Genomic DNA, 25,657 nt, shown 5'->3' with positions numbered 1-25,657 from the left:
AGAGGTGCTAGACTGATAGCCATGAGGATCAGAGTATAGTGCAGACATTGCCATTCTCCCCCTATTACTGAGCCTAAGTCCTAGTTGGAAGGAACCCACCTACGGCTGAGATGCTTAGATACTAAATTGATCAGGGGTGTATGAGTAGTTAAACATGTAAGTTCTATGTGCTCATTTAGTTCTTGCCACCAATCTAACAAGTATGCAAATTAGTGATAATGGTAAACACAGACCTTGCAACAGTGATATAATTTTGTCATGTTTGTATTGGGAACTGGAGCAGGACCAGATATTTTTTCCCATCAGACTTTTTTGCTGGAGTGAGAAAGTTACATTTAGCCCAACTGGTCTGAAGCAGGGAATAAAATGTTGCATCTAAGCAATAAATGCCAGACTTATGTCTTCTCTATTTCTAATGAAACTGCTTTCTTTAGTATTTTGACTATTCTTAGCAAACAGAATGGGAACGGGAAAAGAAGCCAGAGGTGAGATAAAATATGGATGGGAACAGAGACCTGGCAAAAGGAAGCCTGCTTGAGGGAAATGAATAGAAGAGGCTTTGACCTATATAAGTATACATCTCCAGAGGCTTGAGCCTCTTATCTCCATAGTTCCTCCGGTGGCAGCAAATATCTGTGGAATAGCCAACTGCTTGCCCCCTCCCTACCTGCCACTCACTGTTATTTATCTGCATAGGGGATAACAACATCCTACTACTGCTCTCAGTTACTGCATTAGCTCAAGTAGCCAAGATCTACCCTATAGGGTCCCAGCCCTGCTGATGGTCTGTGTAGCAGGGCACTAAGGTGCCTGCTACTGAGAGAGCCGGGATAACTCCTCAGGTGCCGGTTGCTGAGGTAACTGGAGGGAACTAATGATCCCCACCTGCCTAGCCAGTTGAAGGAAGGGGCAGGGCCTGGCTCCTATGTAAATCACAGGCAGGAGGCCAAGAGGCAGTTCCCTACCAGCAGCCAAGGAAGAAAGAGCTCTTGGTCATGAAAGAAAGATGAAGCCGGAGGCAGGAGCAACGTCTGACACTGCTGAGGGAAGAAGAAACCCTGGTAGGCTTGAGTGTGATTATAGCTGGGCAGCTTCTGTTTGTGTTATAGTCCAGGGGTTTGTGTTTGTGTTGCTTTTGTTGCTGGTGGTTTGGGTGAGGCTATTAGGGGTTGGAGGAGGCCTCATAGGGGCCCACAGCAGTGTGGGAACCCCAGCGCCAGCAAGGGTGCAGTATTCGGGGTGCACAGACCCCAGCCCCAGAGAAGGGCAGCTGAGAAGCCCCAGAGAAGGGGGCGTTGCTGAGAAGCCCCAGTACGGGTGTGGTGAGTCCTGAGAGAGGGTGGCATTACTGAGAGGGACCTGGACAGAGAGACGGGACTGCAGAGAGCCCGAGCACTAGAGAGGGCGCCGTGAGAGAGAGACCTAACAATGTCAGGCACATCTGCAAGGCTTGGGGCGTGGTACAGGGGTGGTTGGAGCCACGCATAGCCCATGAGGTGGAAGTGTACAGGATACTCAATACTGGAGAGGAACTAGAGATAGCAGGAGAACTGTGGACAAGCAGACGAAGGGCAGCCTCCCTATAAAATATAAGATCAAAATCGTGGTGGGCTAGAATCAGAGGGTGCTAATCGGCAACTTGACATGGTAAAGGAGACGGCAGGGGAGAGCACGGCGACCCTGACTGTCCTACTGTTACAGTCTGTATAGCTATCGGTATGATACAACATGATATAATTTCTGTTTTTCAGTTTGATTAAAAAAATCAGGAAATTACATATAACAAATTACATTAAAAGTACATTAATAAGGTTACAAATTCCAGTGCTTAAAACAAAATGCCTGGAAATCCATACCCCACCTTTCAGGAGTTATGGCTGTGTCCTTATTTTAAATGATTGCTGTGAGAGGGGCAATGGAAGCCCCTCTAAGGGGTCCTGGACCCCCACCCCATGCACCCCGGGACTCACCTTAGGGATCTCAGAGAGCAGCAGCCTGGAGGAAATGCAGGTGGCGGCCCCACAGTTCCAGACCTGCCTGCAGCTGAGTATCGGTGGGGGAAGGGGCGGAGCCTCCAGAAGCTGCAGGCTGCTCAAATGGTAGCCAGAAAAGCAGCTGGGCAGCAAACGGCGGGGGGAGAGGACACCGACCCAGAGATGCTGGGGAAGAAAGAAGAGGATGCTGACCCAGAGATGCTGGGAAAGAAAGAAGACACTGACCAGAGCTACTGGGGAAGGAAGAGGAGGATGCCGACCTAGAGATACTGCTGGAGGAAGAGGAAAGCACTGATCCAGGGACGCCAGCGGAGGGAAGAACAGATGGTGACCCAGACACACAAGCAGCCAGAAGGAGGATTCCCCAGCTGCAGGCAAGAGGAGGGAAGCCGAGGGCCCTGGCACAGGAGGCGGAAGGCACCAGCAGGAGCAGGTACCCCACAGCGGGGGCATGACAGTGGGGGCACAAGCAACCCTGCGTGGGAACTATGCACTCTTCCAACCCGGAGAAGACCAGGAACAACACCAGGTTGTCCGGGGGCCAGGGCCAGCCAAATTGAGAGGCCGGGCCAGGGTAAGGCATGTAGCAGCAGTGTACCCCCATAGTTACCCGGGGCGCTGGGATGCGTGGGTCCCTTATTTACTCTTCTAAGTTTCTCCTTTATGTTGGACTCTGAAAAGGACATTGGGAGGCAAGATCCCAGGGGGTCCCCCCAGTGAAAATATGGTTGTTGAGTTTTGTTGAAAGCTCTAGCTGGCCTGAGACGGCCTGCCCAGATACACGAGTCAGCCTGAAGCCAAGGAACTGGCTACAGTGAAGGGCAGACTGACCGGGATGGCCTGACCCAGATCAGGGGTGGACAAGCTGAGTGAGGAGGAAGAGCCATCCAAAGCAGATGCCAATAGAAGATAGTATCAATTCTAGCTGTAGATGTGATAAGTGTGGGGTAAAGGGGAGGTTTGGAGCCCCACAAAGCAAGAGCAGGGACTGAGGCACCTTCATCCTCGGGTTGGAGGAGCTACCTGATGGGAACTGCCTCCCCAGTCAGAACATAAAAGTTGTGGCAGGTGAGTTTGGGCAGCACCCATACCAGGTGACATCCGAGCTCGAACCCCACCCTGACATCGCTTGGGGGCAAGGCGTCCAGTAAGAGAAGGCTGAAGCCATATAACACCTTCAAGCAACAAAGTGGTGCATTGGCTGGGAATTTAAAACCCGGTCCAGAGTCAGCCCCACAGATGGAAGCCCAGGCAGGGCCACTAGTCAGGATGGAGGCCATGCAGCAGACCTTGAATCTCGTGGCCCAGATCCAGCAGCAGAAACTACAGCAAGACAACAGGAGGTTGGCCCAAGATGAACAAATGATGAAGCAGCAGGAGTTGATAAGTCATAGGGGGATGGACCTCAGGAATCTGAAGATGACGGCGGAGGACGACCCTGAAGTGTTTTTAGAGGGCTTTGAGCAGGCGGCCATAGCTGCAGGTTTAGGTAAGTCCCAGTGGGCTGCCAAAGTGGGGGTGCTGCTGGTGGGCCCTGCCCAAGCAGCCTACAGGACTCTCTCATGACTCACAGCACAGGATTATTATCGAGTAAAGTAACAAATCCTGTATTGCCTGGATATTACCCCAGAGCGCTACTGACAAATGTTCTGAGTCAAGAAGAAGAAGGAAGCTCCCTGGATCCTCCTACAGAAGTTGAAAGACCTTCAAGAGCGGTGGATACAACCTGCCCGAGCATCTAGGGAAGAGATCATGGACGCTTCCCTACTAGAATAGTTCCTAGTAGACTTAGAGGAGAATACCCAGAGGTGGGTATGCTGCCACTGCCCCAAAACATCCCAAGAGGTGCCTCAGCTGGTGGAAGACTATGACTGTGCCCAGAATGAACTACCCCAAAACCAGGTGGGAATGTCCGGGAATACTAAACCTAATGAGAGACAGGGGGACCGGGATAGTAGAGCCCCCATCTGAGCCCTGTTGTAAGGATCAATGTGCTTCTGATGTGGAAGAAGGGGTCATTTCTTGAGGGAATGCCCGGCAAACCCATGGCTCATTGGTCAGGAGATGGAGGGACGACGGGATAGCTGAGGCAGCCACCACATGCCCTGAGATACATCCCCAGTGGATATGATGGACTGTAGCCTAGGAAGCACCGCAGAAGCCACCCAAAGAGACAAACCAATGGTGATGGCAGTGGTGGCAGGATGAGCCATCTGCGCTATCTTACACACTGGGTATGATCAGACGCTAGTCAGGGATGGGTTGATATCAGGTGATGAAGGAACCCAAGTGAACCCTATTACGATGCTCTGCCTGCACGGACAAACCTCCACCTATTCTAGACTGAGAGTCCTGGTGACCGTGCAAGGGGTCACGAGAAAGATGCCTGTGGGGATTGTGGTAGGTCTACTTTACCAGATGATCCTAGGCTGGGATTGGCCGAGGATTTATGAGATCCTGGAAGACAAAAGGACCAGGGAAGACTGGCACCTAGGACTCCTAGGAGAAGGAGCCAATGAAGACCAAGGGGAAGCAGAAGGAGCCCTTTGGGATCTGGAGTCCCTCACTAGTGGGGCTCAGTTTCAGGAGGCACAACAAGAAGAGCTGACGTTCCGAGCCTTCTGGGAAACAGAAATCACTAGACAGGACCAGCAAATGGTGCGGCCAGAGCTGTGCGACCAGCTACCCCATTGTGAGGTGAGGAGGGGCTCCTGTACTGTGTTACAAAGGGACAGGAAGGAGAGGATCCAGTAGCCCAGATCCTGGTGCCCCAAGACTATTAGATACACCTGTTACGGCTGGCCTATACAAACCCCCTTGGGGGACACCTGGGCTGAGAGAAGACAGTAGCCTGGCTAATGGGAAGATTTTTCTGGCTGCATCTCCATCGGGATGTGGAGCAATTCTGCACCACTTGTCCTGACTGCCAACGGGTAAACCTAAGAAAGCCCCCCAAGGCCCCTTTGCAACCCATGCTGGTTGTCAGAAACCCCTTTTCATGGGTGGCCCTGGACATTATAGGCCCATTGCCCAAGTCCTCTACCAGCCACCAGTTTATACTAGTGTTGGTTGATTATGCAACTTGTTACCCGGAGGCTGTCCCATTGTGGTCGGTCATGGGTCCTCAGGTAGCGGAGGAACTCCTCAAATGGATCTCCTGGGCAGGACTCCCTCAGGAGATTGTCATGGACAAGGGCACAAATTTTATGTTGCATGTGATGGGGGGTCTCTGTCAGGTCCGGCATATAAAACACCTATGCACTTCAGTATATCACCCGCAAACGAACAGGCTCATGGAGCATTTCAGTGAGACCCTTAATGCCATGCTCCAGTGGTGTATGCAAGAAGACCCCTAACGGTGGGATCTGCTGATTCCCCCACTTTTGTTTGCAATAGGGAAGCCCCCCCAAACATCGCTGGGCTTCGCCCCATTCAAACTAGTTTTTGGGCATACCCCTCGGGGCCTACTGGATGTGGTTCGAGAAAGATGGGAAAGAACAGAAGGGGAAGGAGCCCCTTCCTCCCAGTATGTGCAGGCCTTAAGGGAGTGCCTGCGTAAGGCAAACCAAATGGCAGGGAATAATTTAAGGAAAGCCCAAGAGCGGCAGAAACAGCAGTTTGACGAGACTACTGTCGGACAGGAGTTTCAAGTAGGAAAGAAAGTACTGGTGCTACTCCCCAGCTCCACGAGTAAGTTCTTGACCTGCTGGCAAGGACCGTTCCAGATTGTTCGAAGGGTGGGCCCAGTCGATTATGAAGTCCTGAGGCCTGGCCACCAGCGGGAAAAGCAAATCTAGCAAGTTACTTTGCTAAAGCAGTGGTGGGAGCCAGAAGGATTCTTAGCCATGCCAGTGTCCGAGAGGGAGGAACTGGGTTGGCTCCAAGATGAACCAGCAGGGCGTGAGATATCTATAGGCTGAGACTTAACGACTGAACAGAAGGGACAGTTGGCCTGACTGGTGCGAGATTTTGCCAATATATTTAGCAAAATACCGGGGAGAGCCCAAGGCATGGTCCATAAGATTGTAATGCCCAAGGGAGCAATAGTCAGAGAAAGGTGGAGGCAAATACCGTATCACCGATATTCGGTGGTAAAAGAAGAGATACAAAAGATGTTAAAACAAGGGATTATCAGGGAATCTCAAAGCCCGTGGTGCATCCCTATAGTAATGGTCCCAAAGGCAGATAGGACGTAGCGGCTATGCATTGATTTCTGCAAATTAAACGCCATAACGCAGTTTGATGCTTTCCCTATGCCCCAGGTAGGAGAGCTACTGGAAAGAATAGGGCGAGCATGGTTCATTTCCACCTTTTGACCTAATTTCAAGATCATTGTTTTCAAATTTGCTTTTCAATTCCATGTGCTCAGGGAGAGCAGGGTCTAACAGTAAGGAGAGGGAGGAAGGGCTGCCAAGGCAAAATTTGGGGGGGAAGCAGACAGCAATCTGACTCCTAGATTTATTTTCCTTGCTGTAGCAGTAGGAGGGGGACAAATTCAGGGCGAACCTCCAATAATTAGATTCTATACCTGGAAAATTATAACAAACTTATAAATTTTACATGTATAAAAACTAACTATTGGGGTTCATTTTATAGTCAGGACCATCATCTATTCAAGTAAATACAGTATGTACCAAGGTCCCAATCCAGCACCTGACCTTACGCACATGAGTAATTCTATTGGCAGCAATGAAACTTCTCATCTATTTAAATTTAAATGCACTTTAAACCTTTGATGGGATTTTCAAAGAAAACTAAGAAAGCTAAGATCCAAGAACCCAATACGAGAAAATAACCCCCTTGTGTTAATTCCTGCCTGCCTGGTGAGGCCTACTAGAGAGTTTTCAATTGCAGGCCTTCAAACTGTTATACAATATTCAGACTGAATAATACTAAGTGAACAAAACAGGTGTGAGATTATTATTTGTAACGACTCATTAGAACAGATTATGAAAGCTGCCACACTACTTCCAGCACCAAATTGTATGCTAACCATTCAGTGAAGGAACTTTTGTTCTGTGCATTACACATTATCTAAGTTATGTTTTCACTACGGTGACTAAATAAAACTCTTCTCATGACCTTGCCTGTTACATATAATATTTGTTGAACATTTTTGAAGATTTTCTTTTAACTACATATGAAAATTTCTACTGGCACAAGATGTGTATACATGCAGTGCATTACACTTCCATTTAGAGCGCTTGGTAAGCTGGAACCCAGGGGGACAGACCACTGGACCAGATCTCAGGAAGCCTGGGCTTCACTCCTAACTCTGACAAAAGCCTGCTGGTTGATAAAATAGGGACAATGATACTGGCCTCCTCTGCAAACTACTTTGTGATTTAGTCATGAAAAAGAGAAATCAGGTATCATTACTGCAAAACAATTCCATGTAAGTGACCTTTAAATCTTTAAGCCCACATAAATTGGATAAATCAAAATCAATTTCCAGGATGACACTGAAAGGCACTCTTTCTCTTTAGGGAACATCTCTTTGCCAAATTTCAGCTTTCTACCTGAAAACATTTGACAGTTATGTCTGTTCTAAAGATGGTAGCAAGTTGTCAGGGTTTTTTTTTTTAATAATGGGGAAAAGTGGACTTTTATTTTCACTCAACTCATGCTCAGACTTTCCAAAAATAGTGACTCTTGGAAAGAAACCAGCTATAGAAAAAGTTCAATCAAAAAGGTGAAAGTTTAAGAAAGTTATGAATAACTGAAACTGGGCCCTCAGAATGGAAACGTTTAGGCAAGCTTAATTATAGCTCTGACACACAGGCACTTCACTGGGTATTTGAGTCATTTTCAATTAGCATAGAGAGGAAATGAGTGGTAGAGGAATGTCACAATCATTTTGTATGTTTTTCATAATGAGAACAGGAAGAATAGGGATAACATGGCAAAAACGCTATGTAATATGGATACATTTTGGCTTAGACCACAGATAATGCATTCTTATGCTTGCAATGAATCATCTTTAGTGCGTTATGAGGGCTGCAAGAGATAAAAATGGAGTAGCTTTGTTTGCTGGCTATAAGAAATGTAGCAGAAGACTAAGAGTCAGATTCTATTAAGTGTTTAGGTGAGTTACTTCCCATGGATTTCAGTGAGAGTTTAGATACCTTTTTGGATCTGGGCCTAAAACCCCATTTCAGAGGAGCACTTTAATTCATTGAAGTCAGGTGGGATTAAGAACATATTTAAAGTTAAGCAGATGCTCAAGTGCCTGGCATAATTAGGGCCATAATGGAGTAAAGATGCTTGCCTAAGCAGAAATAATGGTAGTGCCTTGTGTCAAGAGTAAATGAATACAAATTAAGTTTCTGAATATTTTTAATTGTTGGTATTCATGGACTGACAATATTGATGGTGACATCATAGGCAAAGGTCAAAGTTGGGTGAAGGATACAATAAGCAATCATGGTTAGAGTGGGCAAAACTATTAGCCATAGTTTGCATGAATTAGCCAAAGATTTCAATATAAATGGTCTATATTAATGATTAGGTACATGGTTTATATTAATGTCTCATTCTATGGTTATTCCAAACAAGTTATGGTGACTATTGCTTTATAATTCACTTCATTGCATGGTTTGATTGGATTGTTAGAGTTATGTGATATTTGGGGTTGAGGGAGGGCAGGCGGTTGGTTATCCCTTCCTCTATCTCCCATTTTGCATGTGGCAAAACTAAATGACTCCCAAACTAAGATAGCTTTCAAGACCACACTTCTGGTATGCATGCACATGTCTTAACAATTTGTGTGAATTTTCTCTTTCTACTGATTTTCCTTTTAATGACATTTCAGTCCCAGAAATGTTTGGGTAAAGCAAGTAAAGAAGGGGTACCCATTTATCATTATAACAAGTTCCTGACTTTTATATATACAAATGCTTATGAGTATTATTTGCAATACGTGTGCAGATTTAGTAATGCTGGTTGACATTCCAAAGTTCAGTAAGAATAATCCTTTCAAAATGAAAAGACTTCAGGGTTAATAATGGAAAAAAGTAGCTGAGTTTTGGGTTCTGCTGCAGCTGTATTGGTTTCTGCATATTCAATCAAGTAGGACCAGAAAGTGAAGTACAGAACATTGAAATGATTTGGTGATTTTAGCCCATTCTCTCCTTCCTTCTTTCTTTTCTAGCATCAGAATAGAGGTGGGAAGAAATCCTCTCCCCTTCCCTTTATATAATCGCCCACTTTGGGATTTTTGGCAATAAAAAAAAAAGAAAAGAATGCAGCTAAACTCCCCCCCTGCATATGGGCTGTTCATTTTCAACTACATTTTGAAGTTGGACCTAGGTATTAGCATTGTGCTATTTGCAAGATAATGCTAATGCCTGAAGATTATAACAACAGAGGAATTAAGGGAAAAAAAACCAAACAGTTGGCAGGGGTGGATCCAGGACATTGCAAAGGGAGGTGTGGGAGCACTGACCGGCGCTGCACCTCTCGCTCCCAGTACCCTCTCTCCTGCCAGCTCCTCCAGCACCATGGGACCAGAAGACAGGGTCCCTCCATCAGGTAAGAATCTTCCCTTCCCTGTTCCTTCCCAGTCATGAATGTCCCCTCCCATTTCCCCCATCCTTTGACCACCACTGCTGCTGTCTTCAGCAGGGGTGACTCTGGGTTCAGGGTTTGAGAGAGATTCTAGAGCTGCTCTTGTCCTGCTCAAGCCAGACTGCGTGTGGATCCACGCTGGATGAGGGACTGCAGCAGCAGTGGCAGGAACAGGCAGCTTCCCTGCTTCGATGCCTGCTCCCCAGTTGTCAGGGAACATACAGTGTAGCAGACACAGAGCGGAAACCTGTCTGTCACTGAGCCCAGCTCTCCACAGAGCCCAGCTGGCATAGACAGAAGCAGGTCTGGAGCCTCCCTCTGCTCTCCCCACCCAGGGCAGACAGCGTAGGGACAGACATTCAAAAAGCTTGAGCCTGAATTGATTCAATCTTTGCAGGTTAGTATAACCTGGCTATGCTAAATCAGTTTTAACAGGACAGACATCCCAGAAATGCAGGTACATGCCTGCAGTGGCTCAGGCTAGAAGCTGGGGGGTGCTAGAGCAGCCCTCCCTTCCTTCCACAATATGGAGCTGATGGGGATGTGGCCAGGTTCTGGCAGAACACTCTGATTAGCTCAGCAGGGAATTGATAGCAGTGTTTATCACCCAGTTAAGAAAACAATAGAGGGACGTTACCAGCTACTTGTTGATTCTGCCTGTTGATTCAGCACAGACTGTAGCCAGCATGTGGTCTGCTAGATAATACACAGACACCTCTCTGCAAGGCAGAGGGGAGGGGAGAATTCCTGCTTACCAGGGACTGGTGAGGGGAGGGGGAAGCAGCCCACAGTCTCTGGAGCTGGAGCCAGGAAGCCAAGGGGAGAGCCAGGCCTCCTGTGGAGCAGAGAGCCCTGCCCAGCCCAGAGAGCATACCAGGATGCCGGGGGTGTCTGCTTGATCTTAAATGTCTGGGACAGACATGGCATAAAATGGTTTGAACCAAATCAGTTAATCCTGATACTACATTCAACCAGGTTTATCTCAAACCGGTTTCAGCCATTCTCAAACTGGTTTATGTGCACTGAACATCTGTTTTGTTACAGGTTAAAACCAGTTTCTGATCACTTAAACCAGTTTATGTGTAATGTCTGTCCCTAGTTCCAAAGACAGTGACAGTGGTGCACAGGGATAGCGGGGAGAGAAGGGGAGGAGAGGGAAGGTACTGCGGAGCATGTGGGGAGGAGAGGATTCATACCCAATTCAGGGACATAAAAAAAGTCCCTAGTTGCTGCTTCTGTGGTGTCATCAACTGAAAGGGGGTTGCATCTGTGCCACTGCATCCCCTGACAGTTTGTATTAGTTGTATACTGTTTTCCCCCTATAACATGTGTGTGGTTTTCATTTAGTTGTGCAATTGTTACCCCCATGTATGGACCAGGACAACCCTTTGCTCTTGCCCATAGTGCCTCCCAATTCTGTAAAGTTATGGAGCAATTGAAATTCTTCCTTTTGCTAAAGGCCAGGAATATGGGCTTTCTACCAACTATGTACTCTGCAAATAGAATGCACATTGATATTAGGAAGTGCAGAGGGCTTTGCCACATTTTTTTTTATTATTATTTTTAACAAATGCTAAAAACAGATCACTCCAGAGACTTTAACTTAAAAATGGTACCTGCAAACTTGTAGAAACCCGGGCCCCAAATCTGTAAATTGTTCTATTTGGACAGGCACAGCTGACTTAGTTGGTATTCCAAGCAGGTTCAGGAGCCTGTCTATGTGGAGCATCATGCAGCATGGGGGTCTTGGTCACCAGTCACCACTATCTGCTGCTTGCAGCACCAATCCAATGTAGAATCCTCAGTAAGTCTGGGGAGAGGACAGTATGTGACAGGACTTCCTGATGGCAGCTCAGGTCATATATCTTCATGGGACTGAGACCATGAGGTGTTCTTCTCAGTGTAAAGGGGAGTTACATGGTGTTTTCCATATTCTTCTGAAGTGTGTACAGTCCTTCTGGGTCACCTCTTTCAGTCCAGAAGTCTCAGTCTCCTCAGGAATCTGAACAGCTTTTTAAGTCACCTATAATGCCAATATTTGATGAGTGCCAGAATCATGGGAGCTTCTGTGCTTCCCTACGCTCATTTATTTTACACACTGGTAGAATTCCACTGACTTCAGTGAAGCATCTGATTTGCAATGATAGCAGGGAAGACTATTTCTTTAAATCATTAGTACAGTCAACAGCCTAAAACAACAATAAGCAAAGGTAAAGACAGCCAGGGCCATGTCGCATGTTATACTTAGTATGTGTTTGATGTACTTCAGATGGAAGCAACTGCGCATTTAAGCAGTAAAAGATGTGCTAAGTGTGGTAGTATCATAGCAAAGTTATGACTTTTCATGTGAGGAGTATTTCTGGATGGTATTAAGTAACATATGCTCAACTATCATTGGACTACTCCACAGAGATATATAGCAATCTGCAATCCTCCAGGATCCCAGGCTGCACCACTCCTAGCCCCCCACTCTAGCTCTATGGGGTGGTCTATCCACCTACCAGAACTCTACTGCCCAGGGGGGGTGATACATGCCCCGATGGGGGTGGTACCAACCCCAAAGTGACACTCCCAGCTGCCCCGTCAGGGTGTGAACCCGGCCCACATGGCACCTCCTCAAGCAACCATTGACACTCTCAAGGTTTGCTGAGGCCCATCACTTTCTCAAGCACTCTGGTGTGAACAGCAGTCAGCTAGCTTTGTGAACCAAACTGCACCAGAGAATGCCCTCCTCAGATCCTAGCATGCAGGAATTGAACTAGAATTGTGATGGGGTGTTGAACCTAATCATGATCTGAGAAGTAGAGAGAACCATTGCTACTGCTACCAGGGGCATGAAGGGCAGCCAACAACACCAAGTGGTCTACAAATGCATTGCAGCCCAGATGGTGCCTTGGGGGCACCAATGGAACTGGCTGAGACCCACACTAAAAGTGCCTGATGTCACAGTACTTTTGGGAAATGGATGCCAAGGTCTCCTGTGCTGAGAGGAGCATGGTCCCCTACCACTAGGAGCTATCCAGAATCCTCAAGGAGGACCATATTGTTGCTCCCTGCCACACTCTGCACTGCACACTCATAGGTCTGGGGCAGCATAATGGTGACAAAAACACCAATGGCTTTGCCTCTCTGCTGCCTTCTCCTGAAATAGCTGTGGAGAAGCATAAGCATGCTTAAACCATGGACTCGTTCTCCAGCAAAGCTGTGACTACTCTGACCCTGACTCAGGACACACAAGGTGGGGACAACTTGAGTGAGACCCTCATTGAGCAGTAAGAAACAACACCATGCCAGCTCTTAGTAAGTTTCATCAACACTGGGGAAAGGGTGATTGGTAATGTTTTTGGGGGTCTGGGAGTGTCAAATCCAATGATTAACATGAAAGATATTTACTGAGATGTTCTGAAAAAGCAGATGACACACTATTAAAGGTGCACTGTAGTGAATGAAGGGTTCACAGTCACTCAGAGGCCTCCTTGTACCTCCTCCTGCCTGGCAGAACATTGTCCCAGAGAGTAGTCAGACAAGGCATCCCTAATTGGAATGGCCTGCTGGTGGTTATGTTCAGGATACTCGGCTGGGAGCACCACTTCAGCTCATCCACTGTCCAAATGCCAGGGGCTTCCTCCTCTGTGCGTCCATCTGGAGCTGTCCCAGTTTTCTGGAAGGCTTCACTCTTCACCTCAAATAAATTTTGGAGGATCTAGTCAGTGGCCACAAAACTGGGAATGTCCCTCAGCCTGAATTCAAGATCCTCAGGGATGGCCAGCATGCCTTTAAGCACCCAGAGGCACACTCCACCACCATCTGACAGCTGCTCGACTTGTAATTTTGAAGAACTCCTTCCTGGGGTCCAGTTATCCAGTGTATGGGTTCATAAGCCAGGGGAGAAGTCAGTAGGCCAGGTCCCAGATGATCAAGGGGGAGGATGGCTAGTCAACTCAAATATAAAGGCCCCCCCATGCCTCAAATATAAAAGGCCCCCCCCACGCTGCATGCCCCTCACATGAGCTGCTCATGGCTCTGTCCCGCACCTGCCCCAGGTGTGCAGCACCTGCCCCTGCCCCAACCCCACCCGCCTCAGCCCCAGTCCCACTCCCTCCCCCACCGCTGGGGCTGTGATCTGCTCCTCTTCCCCTGCCCCCAATGCCCCTTCCCTCACAACAGACTTGCCAGCTGAACCCAGCTGCTCTCCATACTGCTGGGCTGTGCTCCTAGCTGTCTGCATGCTGTGCTGCAGCTGCACACATGCACAATGACATTTATCGGGAACGTTATCGGCCATATCAGACAAAAAAAGCCGGTTGTCGGTACTGTCAATTTTACCTATATCGGTGCGAATCCAATATGGCACCGATGTATCAGTGCACCTCTATTATTCCATGATGATATCTTTGAGTCTAACGTATCTAAATTAAAATTTAATAAGCATCTTAACAAAAAAATATGATTAAATAAAAAAATCTTTTAAATTAGAAAAAATCTGATATATATTTTTTTAAATTGTTGATTTTTATCCATCCTGATAGAAAGCCATCGGTCAACAGTTTCTTCCCTCAGGTCTACATGTTACAAAAATAAACATGAGAGAAATAGTTCTGGGACTGTTCCTCAAGGCTGCTCCCTTTCTTTTCCCATAGGGTTTAGAAAAAGGTGCACCCATTATAGCCTGAGGTAAATTTCTGTCTTACTGAGGGGCCTTTAGGTCTCAATATTAGTGTTTTGCATTGTGGCTGACTTCTTATTTACTATGTTGTGAGTGCAGGAGTTAATAAATTACAGCCTGACTTTAGATGCTGGTCCTTTGAATCTTGATTAGGAACTGTACTTTGCATTCAATGCCCGAATCTGGAGTACAAGGAGCAGAACATGGATGACAGAGAAGAAGCATTGGGCTCAAGTTGCAGCAAGGGAAATTTAGGTTGGATAGGAAAAACTCCCTCACTAGGAGGGTGGTGAAGCACTGGAAAGGGTTACCTAGAGAGGTGGTGGAATCTCCATCCTTGGAGGTTTTTAAAGCTGGGCTCGACAAAGTCCTGACTGGAATGATGTAGTTGGGGATGGTCCTGCTTTGAAAAGGGGGTTGGACTAGAGGACCTCTTGAGGTCCCTTCCAACCATAATTTTCTATGATTTTATGATTTCTATGATTCTAAAGGGTGAGCCCTGGGGTAAAGCCTGACACTTTATTCTCTCCAGGAAACTAGAGTTCCTGAATACATGGTAGGTGACTCAACCACCAAAACTTGATATTAGTGAAGCATTCCCATGGTCCACAACTGCCTAGAGTATAACTGAGAAGAACCCATTACTGTTTATATAATCTAAGGCATGATGAAGAGGGCATAGAATGGGTATGTGGGTCTCATCAATGGCCCTCATGCAATTAAGGAAGCCCATCTGTTCAAATCTGGTGTTGACCTTGTGCAAGATCCCTGACCCAATGAACTGAGGTCCCAGCTCCTCAATAGGTCATTGTTCACCCTACTCTGAATTGCTTGGTGATGAAACAGATGCTGTTAGCGTGCATCAACTTCCAAATCACCAGAGCCATGTGTCTTTTGACAGGCATGAGGCATAGAAGCCTGATGTCACTGTACTACAGTAAGAACACAACTCAGCACAAAAGTCTATGAATATTCCATGGCAAGTCCCAAGTTTCAAGCATGAGTTTATCCCACCAGTCAGTGCTCACTAGCAGTGCCCAGCAGCATTGAGGTGGCATTTAATACCAGGCCGACAGTGCTTTGGTTTGGATAGCATCATGTTGTGTCTTTTGCAAGTGGGTCAGTCTGATGTCCATGATAACAGTCCTCAAAGTAGTGCCTCACCCAGGCCAGGAGCTTGTGTCACCGAAGCACAGAGTGCCTGTGGATTATAGCAGCTAAGGCAATGATTTGCTTGGTTCTGCCACTTGCCATTCTCCAGGAATCTGCTAGAGACACTATCCCAGTTGGGACAATTGATCAGGGAGGGGCTGAAGATCTCTTCCTCACTGGCCAAGAAGGGATTGGAATTCATATCCTCAGCGAGATGGTCAGCAAATCAGTACTTTCCTCTGTGCTCAGAAATTTTCCGCCACTGTCAGAAATATGTGAACAAGGTGTGCCAGAAAAGCATGCCAGGACACCTGTTTATGGGACCTGTAGTGGCAGAGCATGGGCTATGCATATGAGAGATTATAGAAAATATTAGGGATGTGCAAAACAGACCATATTCGATTCAGATTTGGCCTGAATCAGGGACAGTGATTCGATTAGTTGATTCAGATCACTGTCCCTGATTCGATTTGGCTGAATCCAAATCTGAAGATTCAATGCTGATTCAGAGAATCAGTGATTCAGCCATACATACAGCTTTAAATGTTTTTCTTACATGTGTTGAGGTACCAGGTGTGGTTTGTGAATGCTGTGATGGTGGGGTCGATGGAGCATCCCACAGGAGCGCAAGGACCCCACATGCTCAGCGGTGAACCCAGAAGTGGACCGGAAGTACTTTTGGTCCGCTTCTGGGTCTGCCACCGAGCATGCTGCCCCACCCACCATGCCCTCCTGGCTCAGTGATCAGCCGTGGGGGGATCCAGACCCAGGAAGCACTAGTCACCGAGCCAGGGGGTTGGGGGGGGGGAGGGGGAGCCAACTGCATGCTCCCTGGCAGACTTGGAAGTGGACCAGAAGTGCTTCTGGTTCACTTCTGGGTCTGCTGCTGAGTGTGCTGGGGACCCACCCCCCCATGCTCCTGTGGGATGCTCCATCCGCCCCACCATCACTGCATTCATGAGCAGCCTGCTACCTTGAGGTATGTAGAAAAAACATTGAAAGCTGTGTCTATGTCTGAATCACCGAATGTTTCTGAATCTTTCCAAATCAATTCGGAGGGTTCCAAATTGATTTGGAGAGATTAAAAGGTCTCCTGATTTGATTCGAATTTGGAGATTCAGCCACTGAAGTGGGCCGAATCTCCGCCAAATCAAATCAGGGACCAAAACTTCACACAGCCCTAGTAAACTTTACTGTGCAACTGCTCATAACATGTTTTAACTTTAATATTACATAATATGTGTTAAATCTGTGGAATGTTAATGAGGCCCTAAGATCTGCACCCTTGGGTAAAGCTGGTGGGCATTAATTACCACCTCTACCTGCTTGTTTGTGCCCTGGGCCAGCTTTTTCCAAATGCCTCTTTAATGGTCACCTCTATCTGCTCCTGCAGCAGGAAAGTCCCTCTTGTCTTCCCCTCTCACTCTCTCTGCTGCTTCAATGTATACTAAGAGGCAATTTACAAATTTAGTGGCAAGGACAAGTGACAGAGCAGCTGGGATGGGATGCTATGGAAGGAGGTACAGAGAAAGAGTTAAGAGTACTGCATAGCTGCAGGGCAGCCCCAGGGATGGAACAGCAGGTGAAGGTGATTATTAGGAGGGCACAATGTAGGGCCTGCAAGGTTTGGAAAACACTGAGTGGAGGGGAGGAGGGGAGTGGAGGAGAACTTGAAGGCTCTTTCTCTATGTCAGCACCTGGGACTTGCTCCCCTCTTGCCCACCCCTAGTATACTAATGACAATACTGATGCACAAGGAATATTTTAAGGTCTTTGAATCTGAGGCTAAAATGGCAGATTCAGCACATATGCACCTGGGCATGGCCAGAAGATGGATTGAAAACTCTGGCAGTCATCAGGAATGTTCATTTACTCCAAGAACTCTGATTGATTGATGAAGTTATTAACTGGCACAAAGGTCTAACTAATATCTTTAATCTTTGGACCAACTTTCCAGTTCCACTCAGATGGCTTTTTGCTCAAATTTCTGGCAACGCTTTTCAATATTGTAGATTTATTGTCTCTGACTTACAGACAACGGGTTCTATAATTACTCTATTGCCCATAAATTGATTATAAGATTATAAATCACAACTAGAAAAAGCAAAATGCCACCATCTTTTTATTTTCTGACCAAGGGATAGAATAAATTAACATAGAAGTTGGAATTATAAAGTCAACAGTCCTCACCCCCATATTAAAAAGACTCAATTTAGTAAATGAATCTAGATTAGAGGAATTTAAATATTACGTGTGCCCATTAGTATGCTATGGTTAACTGTGGAGTAATGTACATGTGGGCTGGGTCTTTCCAAGCAGTCTAGAAGGCACAGATGAATAGTCCCACTAAAATTAATGGGAATCGAGTATTCAGCTTCCTTAATTGGCTTTGCAAATCTCAGCTGCACCATGACTGACTGAGGAGTTCTTGACAATACTGCCAATCCCCAGACAGTAACCAACCACAGTCTCATACAAAAAGAAACAGTCATTTGGTTTTCTCACCACACTTTATGGACAGTTATTTAAAACATTAGATTAAAAAAAAAGAGACAGGCAAACAAATTAAAAACCATTCCTTCTCCCCTCCAAAAACTCAAATACTAGACAATTCAGCCAGAGATCTTGTAAGGATGTAGCTAATCATATTCATAACATGTAGATATGGCATATATTATTATTTTTCCTTGACTTGTTTCATATTTACCCGTTTCTTGCCATTTACCAGATGGACTGAGATCTCTATCAAAACATTATTTATCTATACTTGTTTTGATCTTGTTTTAAAAAGTCAGCTAGCTACTTTACACTTCTGGTCAGACTGAAAAAAAAGCAAGATGTTTTTGTGACACTGGTTTCTAAAGGTCACACTACTCATTTTCTCCATCTTATCAGACATATGATGTAAAGAGTAGGCGTTTCTGGCAAGAAGCCTCATTTTTGTAAAGCAGTGTGATTATTCATGCGTACAAGCCTTTGTCCAGACTGGTAACTATTATTATATCTGCTTGGTAATCATTCATTCATGCACGCATGATACAGGTTAGTTGGACATTTGTGGCTGCTTGTGGAGTAGGAGAAGGTTCCTTCAGTAGGAGAAGGAAGCTGCTTACCCTTGGGCATAAATGTCAACGTTTTATTTCTCTATTGACTTTGAGATCTAGTCTAACACAATGCCATAATTGTTCTTGAAGATACAGCTCAGCAGGAGCTCACTGATTGTCTGTTGGCTTTTTGTATCTACAAAATATAAATTAATACAGACCTTGTTAACATATAGTTCTGTTAGATCCATTATAAAATTGGTGATATCTTTCAAGGCAAGAACTTGATTCCCGATTATAGTAAATCACATCTGACAATCTCTTCCGCCAGACAAATGGGATGTGATGGTGGAGATGACTTTTGATTGGACATGGTTAGTTTTGTCTTTCATTTTTGTTGCTGTTGGCTCTTTCTGCATTATGGTCTAATGCTGGAGCTCTCTTCTCTTTTAGTTGGGAGCTAAAAAGTTTCTATTATTGGCCACAGAAGAAGAAACTGTCCATAGGATTGATGTTGATTTAAAGAACTGAAGTTAGAACAAGGACAAGATAAAAGGACAAGATAAAAGACAATGAAATGTATGGAAAAAAGTTCTTAGCCTAATATTTTTAATCAGATCCATTAATTTTGGGTTCTTTGGTTCTTGGGATGCCAAACATGGGGATCTAATACTTCAAAAGAAGTTCAGGACGATGAACATCTCTGAAAGACTGGATCCTATTGTAGAGCTTGAGTTTTTTCAGTTCTTGCTCAGGAGTGGTTTCTGATCTTTGTAGTTTGTTGTAAGTTTAGAATAACTCTTTCAAGACAATGGAGCCACCCTAGTGGCCTTGGAAGCATAGTTTATAATCAAATTCAGAGCACTTTACTGATCATTAGATAGTTTCAAACTTCTGTAAAATCAAGAAGATGATTTTTCAGATTCATTACAAAAGAATCTCTAGTGTCTCTCACTTGGGACACAAAGGGCACAGACAGAAGTGACAATTTTCACCCATTCTGGCCACAGAAAGTGGTCTATAGCCATTAGTAAACTCAAGTTCATGGTTCCAAACTGCTTCAAAAATGGTTGATTGGGTGAAAATCTGAACCCACACTGCATGAGGGGTCAGATGAAGATGTTTCAAAACAGAGCATCTTCTGTAACTTCTGTTTGCACTGCCTGCCAGCCTGTTTTCAGAATAGGAGGGGGGGAAGGGAGTGGAGGGAGTTTGGTATGGGTTTTTTTTAGCCCCTACTGGAGGTTGGGGTAGGGTGGGTACATTGGAGACCCCCCACCTTGGGCAGGGGGTGTCCAATTCACCCAGCCCACCCTCTAGTGCTGGCTCGGGAACCCCTAGAATGAGCTCCTTCTCCTCCTTTTTGCTCTGCTCCCATTCTGAAACAGGGACAGGCTGGGAGAAAGGAGGGACTGTTGTTGCTAAGGGAAATCAACTGCAGGCTCTTGGCCAGCAGCCAGATTCCCTTCCCCCCTGGAACCAACAGTGCACTTCTGTTTGGTCAGGGGGATTGTTGTAACTCAGAACGCTTCCTGCAAAGTGTTCTCAGTTACAGAGGGAAGCTGAATTCCTGGCTGCCCCCTAATGTAATAAATACATTAAGTAATAATAACATGTTTCAAGGACTTTATGGCTAGGTACATTAAACTTAAACTGGCATAAGTGATCGTAAACTGGTCTAAACCCATAACCATACAGAAATTTGGGGCACATAGACCGATTTAAAAATGGTAGATTCTGGTCTAAGACAGAACTAGATTGATATGGTATCAGACTTAATTAGTTTAGGCTAGACCGGTCTGTCGAACTTCTGTACTACATCCCCTGCTGGTGCAAGTTAAATTGCAGTCCACCAACATCCCAGCCTGCTTTGCAGGCTCCCCCACTAGTTTCCTCTCAACTGGCAGGGCACAGCCGAACAGCCTGTGTTCGGCTGTGCCCTGCCAGTTGCTGTTATGGTGGCAGGATGGGGGAGGGAACCCCTACCACACAGCCCCCTCCAGAAATGCTGGCTTGAATCTGGGGGTCCTGTCAGCAGGGCAGGGAGCATGGGGGAGTGGGACATGGGTGGGATAGGACAGGGGCTGCAGCCAAGACACCAGTGACACCAAGGTACCTGTAACCCGGGACCCTGGCTTGGCCTAGCAGGCAGACCCTCCATGTGATGCTGAGGACAGGGCATTGTGGGTATCTGAGCCTGGCTGTAGCCACACATGCCCCCAAGACATGCCAGGCATGGCCCAAAGCTGGGCAGCTCCTGGCTGACAGAGGCAGTGGGACAGGGGCAGGCATTGCTGAGAAGCACAGTGGGCTGCAGGTACGCAGGGTCAGGGCTGTCATTGATGCACACCTCCAGGGGCATGGGGTGGGGGCAGGGGCGAGGTGGGGGCAAAGCAATGGGATCTGGCTCAAAGGATGATGAACCGTTCCATGCAGATAGCTCTCTGCTGCTGCCTGCTTCACAACTCTGCCCTGCCCTGCCTTAATCTATCCTGCTGTGCCTGGCCATCTCTGAGTTCACCCACTCTGTGGGCCACTGACATGCAAGGCAGTGACTTGGGGGTGGATGGCCCCCCTGCAGTGACTTCTGCTTCATGAGGTGCTGGCCCCAGCCCTTGTTCCTGCCCCCTACCCAGGGCTAGCAGGACCACCCCAAGGGGCACCGACTTGAGTCACAGCCAAGGCAGGGGTCCCCAAGGAGTGGTGCACTGAGTAAAGAGCTCCTTCCCCATGGGGAGTGTTCCTGGTGTGGCTGTGGGACTCCTTACTGGGTAAGTGGTGGGGCAGGGTAGCGTGGGGCAGAGCCAGGTGCCCAGATGGCACTGCAAGGTGGGTGGCAGCAGAGTGCTGTCTGCATGGAGGGACTCGGCATCCTTGGAACCAGGTCTCATTGCTTTGCCCCTGCCCTATCCCAACTCCTGGAGGTGCAGGACAGCCCTACCCACCCATAGCTCACTGCGCTTCCTAGCCATACCTGCCCTTGTCCTAGTGCATTTGCTGACTGAGGAGCTGCCCAGTTCTGGGCCATGCATGGCATGTCTCAAGGGTGTGTGTGTGACTGCACTGCTGGGGAAGGCCACATAGTGGGGGCCTCCCCTCTCTGTCCCCCCTCCCCCAATGCCTGGCCCAGATGGCCAGCTCCCAGTCCTGCCCCCCTGCCAGTGGTTGGCTATCAGTGGTGGTGGAGGGGCTGAGGGGGTAGGGGAACAGAGACAGCCTATTGGAAGGCTGACCCAACCTGCTGACCTTGACCACTGCAGGCAGCGTGCATACTCCCCTCCCCACCAAGGGTGAATGTTCGTTCTGTTCACTCCTGACCTAACTTTGAGTGCTTAAAGTTAGTCACTTCTGCCTCAGGATTTTTGAATGTCTGTACTTAGCCTAGTTTGGGGAACTAATGAATTGGAACTTGGCTATCATGACAATCTGGAAGGCATTTTTGTTAACATATCACCTGAGTGGGATTGTTAGGGTAGAAAATAATGTATGAATTCTCCTTTTTAATGAGCCATGAGAACTTAGCGAAGTTAAGTATGGCACTGATTTTTCTGAGAAAAATCTTACGCTATACATTTAATTTAATTGAGGAATGACAGCTTGTTCTTCATCCCCAACCATCATTTTATTCTTTTCCTTGTAAGACAGGAGCAATACAGTCCCTTGTGATATTCACCTCACAGATTGGGTGAGGCTAGCATGCGTGTTCAGTTGCCATTTTTTTCTGTTGTCTCTTTGTATTGTAGAATCTGACAGTATTTGGCCATACCACACAAGTAGAAGTTTTCAAGAGAAAATAGAATTGTGTTAAAAGTGAAAGGTTAGTTTTATCTAGGCTCTATAAAAGGAGCTGAGATAGTTTTGAACAATTATCTGACTCTACTAAAATCCTAAAAAGTGAATTACTTTCACTTCAGTTCACTTCTAAGACAGACCCAGTTCTGTCTTAGACTTAAAAATGTGGATCCTGGTCTATCTATATACCCCAAATTTCTGTATGGTTACGGGTTTAGATCAGTTTACGATCACTTATACCAGTTTATGTGTAATGTACCTGGCCTAAAGTCCTTGAAACATGCTATTATTACTTACTGTATTTACTACATTTAGGGCGCAGCCATAAATTCCTCAGTGCCTGTGTATGTATGAGTTACAGAGGTGTCAAGCTGTAAACCCTGATCTACTATGTAGTCAATAATGCTATATAGTAGGATACTTCTGCAGTTGTTCCCATCCTACATCTCTGTGATAAATGGGTAATTCCTTTTATTAATTACTGAGACAACCTGAAGGGTGCATACCTCCAAAAACCACCTACTTTCTTCTTCAAAGTGGGAAGTGGGAGTTTATTTTTAATGAGATGCCCTATATAGTGCTAAATATGGAAAACAAGACTGGAGCAGAGAATCCCATAGTAAGAAAAAGTGGGATTATATGTGAAGCCAATCTGTAATTTTCATGACAATAAGTAGTTTCCACTTGTTTGGTCTGCCTCTTGTGGACATTACAGACTTCACAGCACTTCTCATAAATGCATGTTGGATAGCCCCAAAGCCCTAAATAAATTTCCACCTATATAATTACTGTACGGTCTTACTTCCTACAGGCCATTTCCATTAACTATATTATCTTGTACTTTCCCTGCTTAAAAAAAATGTCTTCCTGGCACTGCTGCTTTTCTGCAGTAGAAGCAACCACATTTTAATGATGGGCAAAGTGATCTTTGCATATATAGAGCCAAATTCATCCACTGTGCAACTGTTTACATTTCCAGTGCCAATGGATTTGCACTAGCCTACACCACGGTTGCACTATATCTGTAGGTTAAAAATAATTTGGGGCTTAATAGTGTTATTGAGTATCATTCATAGAACAAGAACTGATTGGTATATAGTACAAGCTATTTTAGAGTTTTAATCTAAATCTTGCAAATATGGGATGTAAATATGAAGATATTTAAATATAATTATTAAAAATATTTACCTTTCAACCTATGACTATTATTTTAAATATTGTAAGGCCCTATGTTTTTTATCTAAAGCTGTGAAAGATGTTCATCTGTGAAAAGCATGCTCCAGAAAGCAGCATAGATCAATCCAGCTTTGTGACATTAAGGGAAAAATCCTTAGCTGAGATTGTGGCCTAAAAAGTGTAAACCAAAAAAACAGAAAGAAAAAGGGCATTCTGATATGTAAATAACTATTTGTCTCCTGTATTCCTGAATACAGACTAATTATCTTATCATTCATTAGCAGACTATTGAATTCACTAACAGTTTCTGGAAGCTGTTTGGCAAGAAGATATGGAAATTACTAACTCATAGCTGGGAAAAAAAAAGGTAAATACACACATTGCTCTTGCTCTCTCTTTCTCCCGCCCCCAGCTTCTCTTCCTTGGACACAGTAGATTTATTGCCTCACAGTACTCACAGATTATGTTTTCATAGTCACTAATGAGGTCCCAGCAGTTTTTTTTTTTAAACAATAACAGGACATTACCACTTCTAAGATATATTATGTGTTTTCCCCATCTTTCCCCATTTCTGTTGAATACTCAGAAGTGTGCCAGCATAAAAATTCCCATTTTATTATTGCGATAGATTGCCCAATTTGCATGATATGAAAAACTGCTAAGCTGTAACTTTCAAACTGTTAATTTGTATATAACCTTATAAAAGAAATTAGAAGTGTGCTATTCATGACTTTGTTCATAAAAATGCCAAACAAAACAGTTTTTTTGTTTCTTCATACAAAAGAGTAACATAAAAGAGATCACATTTCAGTGCTGTGCATTCACTTTTACCCTCTCCAAGATCTTGGCTTTAACCCATAATTCCTGGCAAACTTGCTTGAGGCACCCAGAGAATATTTATGGGTCATAGCTAAGAGTAACATGTTTGCAAGCCTGGTTCACCATAGTCTTCCTCAACTAATCCAGCAACACAGATTCATTTTGGTCCTTATTCAAGAAAGCTTGGAAGCATTTGCTTAATATTAGGCAAATGCCTAATTTCTACTGACTTCAAGATCAGCTCATATTAAAGTGCTTTCCTTTTTTGTGAACGGGTGTCTTCATGCAACAAATTCTTTCATAACAAGAAAGAAATCCTGGTCTGACTGACTTGATGGCACACACTGCCTCCAGCAGTCAGATCGCAAGGTATTTTTTTCACTACAGGTCACACATTTTCAGAGCTGAGAAACAATGGTTTCTTTGTTTGACACGTAAAGGCTTAACACAACAAAAATTATTGAAACTAAACAACAACATTTAGGAAAGAGAATTTGCTCTAGTTTATTTAGTTCTCTGAAGCAAGTTTGCTTTTCTATTCTTTTCTTTGTCAAAGAGTTGCACCTTTCATTCAGAAGATAGATTTTAAGAAAGCTCCCCCCTATAAGCGGACTTGCAACAAGTAATGTTCTACAATCATTCTGAAATACTGTTGAAATGTATGTTGTAGTTCAAGGTCCCAATCCTGCCAATACTCATATACATACTTAACATTAGACATACAAGTATGCCATTTCACTGATATGGGATTACTCACGTGCCTCAAGTTAAGTATGCATGTAACCACACAGGATTGAGGCCAAAGAAACCATTTGTTAGAAATGAATCAAGGTCAGTCAAACTTTTCAAGCAAACAAATTGTTACGTTCTTAACTATGCTGCATGCTTCCCATACATTTTTTAATTCTTTCCTAGTTCCTTCTATGTTTATCTTTTAGTTTGGTAAGGATGTATCAGCAACAGACAGAAATCCAGCCTTGTTGAAGTTGACAGGAGTTTTGTCAGGATTTCATCTCAAGAAGCATACAAACATAAGAGGTTACCACCACTTTAAATTTTTTTTTTTTTAAATAAAAAAAGGAACAACTTCACTGACTAATTTGTTATCAGTTTCCTTGGCTATTTCCCCTCCTTTTTCTTTAAAGCAAGTGATTTGACAGAGGATATGGGAGACTGTGTGCGCAAAAAAGGCTGTGGGAAAGAGTAAAAATTCCCGTGATTCAGGGCTTCCGTGTATGGGACCTTTTAATGGGCCTAGTTCTTTCTACTTTTGAAGTCAATGAGATTTTTGCAGGAAATTCAATGAGAGCAGGAATGGACCAAATATTTATTATGTTATAATTCCTTTTTCTGACAGTGATGGGCACAGCTGGGGATCATTTTTTGTTTTTATAAGACTTGACACTCAGATCCCTACAGGCAAACATTTGTCCCCCCTCCGATCTGAT

General features: G+C 45.3%; 1 long non-coding RNA gene across 1 annotated transcript; it reads left to right on the top strand.

The window, feature by feature from the left end:
- Window positions 1–926: 926 nt before the first annotated feature.
- Window positions 927–25,283, top strand: LOC109283833 (uncharacterized). Its single transcript, XR_009460494.1, has 3 exons — window positions 927–1,061; window positions 23,672–23,757; window positions 25,148–25,283. It is a non-coding gene; the product is annotated as an uncharacterized LOC109283833 (long non-coding RNA).
- The last annotated feature ends 374 nt before the right edge of the window (window positions 25,284–25,657 follow it).

The sequence above is a fragment of the Alligator mississippiensis genome, chromosome 3, assembly GCF_030867095.1.
Source record: "Alligator mississippiensis isolate rAllMis1 chromosome 3, rAllMis1, whole genome shotgun sequence".
NCBI classification, from domain to species: Eukaryota; Metazoa; Chordata; order Crocodylia; family Alligatoridae; genus Alligator; species Alligator mississippiensis.
The sequence above is the reverse complement of the archived record's forward strand: the minus strand, read 5'-3'. Positions and strand labels throughout refer to the sequence as shown.